This window comes from Corylus avellana, chromosome ca5 (genome assembly GCF_901000735.1).
Source record: "Corylus avellana chromosome ca5, CavTom2PMs-1.0".
NCBI lineage: Eukaryota > Viridiplantae > Streptophyta > Magnoliopsida > Fagales > Betulaceae > Corylus > Corylus avellana.
Window position 1 is genome coordinate 18812847 of NC_081545.1, and position 7108 is coordinate 18819954.

Sequence of the window (7108 nt, forward strand, 5' to 3'; positions counted from 1 at the left end):
CCCTCCCCCTCCCCCTCTTCCTCTTCTGCTCCCCCTTGCCCTATTTTTCTTCGAGAGCTAGCATATTGGTCATGATGTCCCTAGCTTTTTGGGCGTTTTCTTCCTCCCCTTTCCTCTTCCCCCTTTTTTGATTTAGGTTTTTTTCGGATCGGCTGGCCAGCGCCCAATCTCCCTTCCATTGCCGGTCCCACGTCATCGCGAGCCCCATCTCTAGTTCTCCCTAGCTCCATTTGGGTCCATCGCCTTCTGCCGCGGCTGTTTCATCACATTTCGACCAGTTTTCCCCCAGCAACCTCCCCTCCGACGTGGTACCTGTGTTGGGTTTATTGTTTTTCTTGTTTTTCTATCTGTGTTGTTTTTGTTTCTTTTTGTATTTGCTGTTGTTGTGGTTTTTGCATGTTTTTGGTACTTTGTGGGTGCTGCTCTTGGGGATTCACGCGTCCCCGCCGAGATGAGCTTCCAACGCCCCCTTCCGTTTTTTTATTTTTCAGAGAATGTGCGATCGGCTTTTCTTCTGGCTGCTATCATCCGCGAAGCGTGCGCTATTTCCTATTTTGTTTATTTCCCTGTATTGTTGGCTTCCTTTGGTTGCATTTCCGTTTTTTCCTTGTAATTATTCTTTTCCTTCCTGTTTTATTTCCCTATTTGTTTTTATTTTCTTGTTGTTTATTTGTAATAAGGCTCTGTCCTCTCTCTCTCTCTTGATCTGCCACCTTCGGGTTATTAGCTTTGATTCAGACCTTTGGGTTGTAGATGTAAACATTATCCTAGCTTTTGGGTCGAGGATGATGAGTTTCGGCATGTGAGTTCTTTGCTCTCGCCGAGAAATAAGAGCTACTTATGCATTTGTATGAGTCTGTCTGGTGCAGCTCTGTTATTTAATGTCTAGTCATGGGTTAGCGAATTGTTAGATTTTGGATTGTAATATGTCATCTTTGACGCTTGTAACCTTGTAGTTTCAGCTATGGTTGCTTCAGAGCTTCACTCTGCGTTTTTTGAGCTTTATGCTCGTGTTATCAATGAATGAGACTATATGTTTCCCTTTCAAAAAAAAAAAAAAAATGACATAAGTCATAATTCATACTAATATAATAATTAAGTATTTAGAGACTTAGTTTCAATGTATGTTATAAGTTCATATATGTTATAAATTATAATTATACATATATGCATATTTCATAATATAAATGTATAAGATCAATACTTAATCATATGATTAAATGACAATTCAAATACTTAATCATATTATTAATGTACAATGATAATATGATCCGTATAATATCAAATTAAGTAATTGGCATTAGATTAAACAATGTGTTACTTATAACCATTGTAAGTTATCATTTTTTGAATTGTCATGGTAATTAAGGTTATTTTATTTATACTAGTTGCTAATGTTTTTCCATTTCTGCACACAGGTGGGGACTGACATGAATTTTCTTGGCTTGAATTCACTTAGAGTGGAAATGAGACCAAATGGTGATGGAAGTAGAAGTGAATATGTTTATGTTTTTGGTGGGTTTCTTGGGTTGATTGAATTTTCATTTATATGTTGAATGCGTGTTTATGGATTTATATACTGAATGTGTGTTTATGGATTATGGTTATTATCTTCGATTGTGAACTTTTTTATGTGCTTCATTTGAATGTTGTGTACAAGTGAAATGATGATTTACAAGAATTGTTGTAATTTTTTTTGTATTGTATGTTGTGTAGAAGGTGAACAACAAGGATTTTGGAAATTTTATTTGTATGTTGTGTTTAATTCCTTGTTTAAAACATTGGTAAATGTTGATTCTGAACAAGTTATGAAATGCATTTAAGGACCTTTTTTTAGTACAGGTAAATGTAAACTAATGTAAATTTGTGGTCAAATATTTTAGATTTTTCAATATGAGCTCCTTTTATACTTATTCGGCCCAATTTGAGATATATAGCAAATTTTGATGCTAAAACGGCCCTGAAAAGGCAAAAAAAAAAAAAAAAGGGAAAAACGATTAAAGTGAGCACAAAAAAAAGCCAAACTCTCAAAATTGGCCCAAAAGGCCAAACTTGTAAAGCGGTTAGCGGAGGTGGTTATTTATTTAACAACCGGTAATCGGCGGTTAGCCGCCTTAACCGCCTAACGGTTAGCGGTTGCAGTTAATAAATTTTACTAACCATCTAGGCGGTTACGATTAACGGTTTTAGCTACTAACCGTTAATCGTAATAGCCTTTTCACCCCTATCTTTAGCTACCACTTAGTTCCATTCTAGCACGTGTTGGGGATTGTGCCCAAAATCCCAATAATTTTATATCTATGTTGACATTCAAATGTTTGTAATAAATATATGTTATATTCACTAATAAAATGATTTGAGCATATGACAAATAAAATGTCTTTTACATGCTTATTACCATAAAATCATTATATTTATTATGCATGTGGAAGGTCCTAGGATAACATTGAATATGGCTATGAGTGTGAGTAACGTGGTTATCATACAAGGTATTAGTTCATAATCCGTATGTCCTAAATATATAAAATTCTCAGTTGGTAAATGGATCTGGGCATTCAATTTTGAGTAAGACTGTTACACATCAAATCATGGTAATCTACCTTGATCAAGTGAAGCGAAGACTTCGAATTAATGTGTAGGTACTGAGACCCTGAGGCATTGAATAGACTAAGGAGTTGTCTTTCCACAAAGATAATGTTTATAAGGAAAGACAATAACTCCTTAAAGACTACTTAAGACTTTGATTCTAAATTCTTAGGGAATTGTAGACTCAGATGTTGCATGTAGGTTACTTTGATGTGTCAAAGAGTGAAACCTATCATCAGTCGAAATAACTTTGATATGTTGGGTAATTGCATGTAGCATTGTGTGAAAGCCTTTTCCAAGAGGGAATGCAAATCCTTTGTCGGAAAACAAAGAGACAAGGAGTTTCCCTTGAGATAAATTTTATAGACATTATTCTCAGAGTCTCCAATTAGGGCATTTTGGTTGGCATACCTAAATATATACCTATGTTTTCACAAGTATGATAATAACATAAAATCAGTTACTTAAGGATGAAGGGGTAGAGAATTAAGTGGAAGTATCCTTAGCCTTAATTCTGGTACGGAATATTTCATGGATGGATCATAAGTCAATGTTAAGTAAGTCAAATAGATTAATTGTTTAAGCAAAAATATTTATTGGAGTGCAGTCACAATTATTTAGTGAAATTAATTGTGATTAAAATATTGTTGCGTCACAAATGTCAGAGAGACATGATTATGAATATATTTAAGCCAATAATTAGTTTTCCTTTAGGTCCCTCACCAAGCTGATTTAATTTAAGCAAAGTTAGGTTTTCTTATTTATTGGGCTGCTTGTTTTATTTATTTAAAACATGGGATAAAAAGGTATAGTGCATAAATGTATATATGTGAGAAGTGGGCTTAAGATAAAACCCAAAGGTCCAAGAAACAGTAGGAACGCATAAGGCCAAGGAAAATTTCCTAGTCCTATGCGTTGGTCTTTAAGAGATTAGGCTGGGATAAAACCCAGGGCCCAGATCCCAATAGGGAGGTGCATGTGACCAGGGAAATAAATCCCTGGCCCATGCTTCACTTTATGATGTAATGGAGGCTAGGGTTTTTCTCAATTGTATTTGTCCATTACTTCTAGTATAACTAAGAGTTTCTTTTTCTCCCTTTATCCCACATGGTTTAAATCTCCACCTCTACTAGCATGCTAAGCCTATATATAGAGAAGAACCTATGCTCTTAAATTACTCATCAAATTTCCTTGATAATTAATTTTCATAAAAACTCTGACAATTAATAGTTCTTGTGTTGACTCACCAAAAACAAAAGTTTAAGATTTAAAGAGCCAAGTAAGAGCCCACACTTTCTTAGTTATTGTCAGTCATTGATAAGAAGATATAGAGGTCAGGTTATTCCTAAGATATGTCGTGTTCTTAGAGAAGGAAGAACGTGTTCTTGGAGAAAGAAGAAGCAAAAAGATTTTTCCCAAAGCCAGCTGTGGCTATTGATATTCAAGTAAGTGTACTTCGTTCTTACAATTTAATTTTAAATAGCAACTGTTCTTCACATGTTCTTCTTGGGCATGAGAATTTGAATTTTTCATTGTGCAATCTCTAATTTGCATACCTATTCCCAGCAGCGCAAAGATTCGACTTTTTTGGCGAATCGGCCAAACAAAAGGGTGTATGCTCAAACAATGCACCATGACACTAACTCATCTAGAGATAGCATTCAAGGTTAGGGGTGTAAAAGAGTCGAGCTTGAGCTGTCCATGCTTGACTTGTTTATTTTTGGCTTAGGCTCGAGCTCGAGCTTGAGCTCGAGTCGAGCCTGACTTCGCTGCTCGAGCTCGGCTTGATAGGGTTGGAACCCTGTTCGAGCTCGAGTCGATCGCCTCTCAGTCGAGCTTGAGCTTGAGCCTGGGCTCAAGCTCAAGCTCGACTGAGAGGCGATCGAGGCATATTGTGAGAGGTGAGAGGCGAGAGGCGAGACGGCGAGACAGCGAAAGGCAAGAGGCGAGGTAAGAGGAGAGCATCGCTACATCTATGTGAAGAAGTCAGGAAGGGACGACGGCTGTGTGAGTGTGAGAAAGAGACGGCTATTAGGATTTAGGATTAGTTTTTTTTCTTAGAGATTAATTTATAGTGTGCACCTGGAATTAATCCTATGTGTGCATTTGATGGTGAGACTGGTTCCATTGATTAAATCCAACATTCAAGATTAAATTCAATTAAATTGGACGGCCACGATTAAATTCAATCAAAAATTCAAAATTCAAAATTCAAAATTTAGGAATTAGGAATAAAAATTGTGTTGTTCAGTATTATTTAGGGTCAATTTAATATTTCAATTTTAATAATTGCGATTTAAAAATTTTGTTTTTTCAATCGCGTTTTTTTTTCTTCTTATTTAGATTAAGTGTTTTTTAAATGATAATGTTAAACGCTTTATGACACACTCACACGCACTAATAGTCTACCATTATATATTCATATTACATATAGTATTATTTAGTTAATATATTAAAATGTTAATGCTTAACACGAGTCAAGTATATAATGTCAATATTAATATATATTGTATCTTATATGTAAACATTTATATACTTATATAGTTATATGATTGTATCATTATCTAATTTATATGGGTAATGGGTCAATGTTAATTGTTATAATTTATATACTTAGATTATATGTTCTCATTATCACGATTCATGATATATGATTTAAATTCAAATTGTTAAGTTTTTACTTACCGTAAATTGCGATTATAATGTATAAATTATAAGAAACACATTAGTTACTTAATTATTAATCATTTAATCTAATAGTAATACTCAAACTCTAAGTAATAAATTCATAATGATCTAATAGTTATACACTCATACTTAAATTTTATGATCATATTATCTCACAATTAATATTAATATTATCTTAGATCTGAGATCATGTGATATATCATATATGTTTTATAAGAATTTAGTATATAATTATAATGTATTGATTAAATAACACAATAACTTATGCAGATATACGGGAGAGGCTTACATACAGTCCTTTTAAACTACCGCAATCTGCGGTAGTTTAAAAGGACCGCTCAGATCTTCCTAAGGGTTAAAGAACCCAAAACTGCAGTGATTTTTTTTATAAAAAAAAAAAAAATTGACGGCAAGGAAGATGCCCGTTAAGTACTCCCCAACCAAACGTTATCTCCCTCTTCCCCAAAACTTTTGTGAGTTCTGTCTCTCTGTTCTCTGGTGTGCTATGGGTAGAAAAGCCCAAAAGAACGCAAAAAAGTAGTCGTCCATTGTAAAAAGTCTAAAAGATAGTGAGCGATGGATGGAAATAAGTTAATGCAGAGAGAGTAAACTGACAATGGGTTGAAAGGTGAAAGTGCAAATCAAGAAAGACAAGAGAGGGAGCAAAAGCCAAGCAAAGCCTACTCCTACTCTCTGACCATATATCCCAAGTTGAGATACAGAAGAAAGAACTCACAGAAGTTTTGGGGAAGAGGGAGATAACGTTTGGCTGGGGAGTACTTAACGGGCATCTTCTTTGCCGTCAATTTTTTTTTTTTTTATAAAAAAAATCACTGCAGTTTTGGGTTCTTTAACCCTTAGGAAGATCTGAGCGGTCCTTTTAAACTACCGCAGAATGCGGTAGTTTAAAAGGACTGTATGTAAGCCTCTCCCCAGATATACCATATGATTATATACTGATTAATGATTATGTGATATACCGTATATGATTCCAATTTCCAAAGTATAAACTATCTAATTATAATATTTGTATTAAATGACACAATAACTTGTACGGTTGTACTATATGATTATATCATATGATAAAATGATTAATGATAATATCATATATTTCTTATTATTTACTATATATATATATATGTGTGTGTGTGTGTGTGTGTGTTTTTTTATTAATATATACATATATATAATATATATACACACATATGCATAAATAATAAAAAAACAAAGGTATATAATATGTTTGTTATTATTGAGTAAATGAGTGATGTTGACTATATATTGTTATTTGTTACTTAAAAAAAATATACGAGCCGAGTCTAATAAGCTAGACGAGCCTTATACGAGTTTGTTCACGAGCTTAGCCGAGTCGAGCCGAGCTTACTTCGTTTAATATTCGAGCTAAGATTTGTGTTCATGAAACGCTTCATTGAATATTCGAGTCAAGCACGAGCCGAGCTTATTCGAACCGAACTCGAGCTTGTTCGCAAGACGCTTCGCTCACTTAATAGCCCTATCCAAGGTAAATCAATTATGCCACTACATGCATTCTCCAACAGTTAACTACAAAATGAGTTTAAATTTCGTTTGGAATTGCGATTTAAAAATAACGATTTTAAAACTTGTGATTAGAAAAATAGATTTTTCAAAACGTAGTTGAGCATTTGGTAAAATCACAGTTTGACCTTTAAAATCACAATTTATCCTTTAAAATAGTGCATTTTTAAAAACACTCTCCCTCACTTGCGATTTGAAAACACATATTTTTCTACATTTTTAAATCGCAATTTTTTAAAATACACTCCTAAATGATACTTTTTTTTTTTTTTTTTTT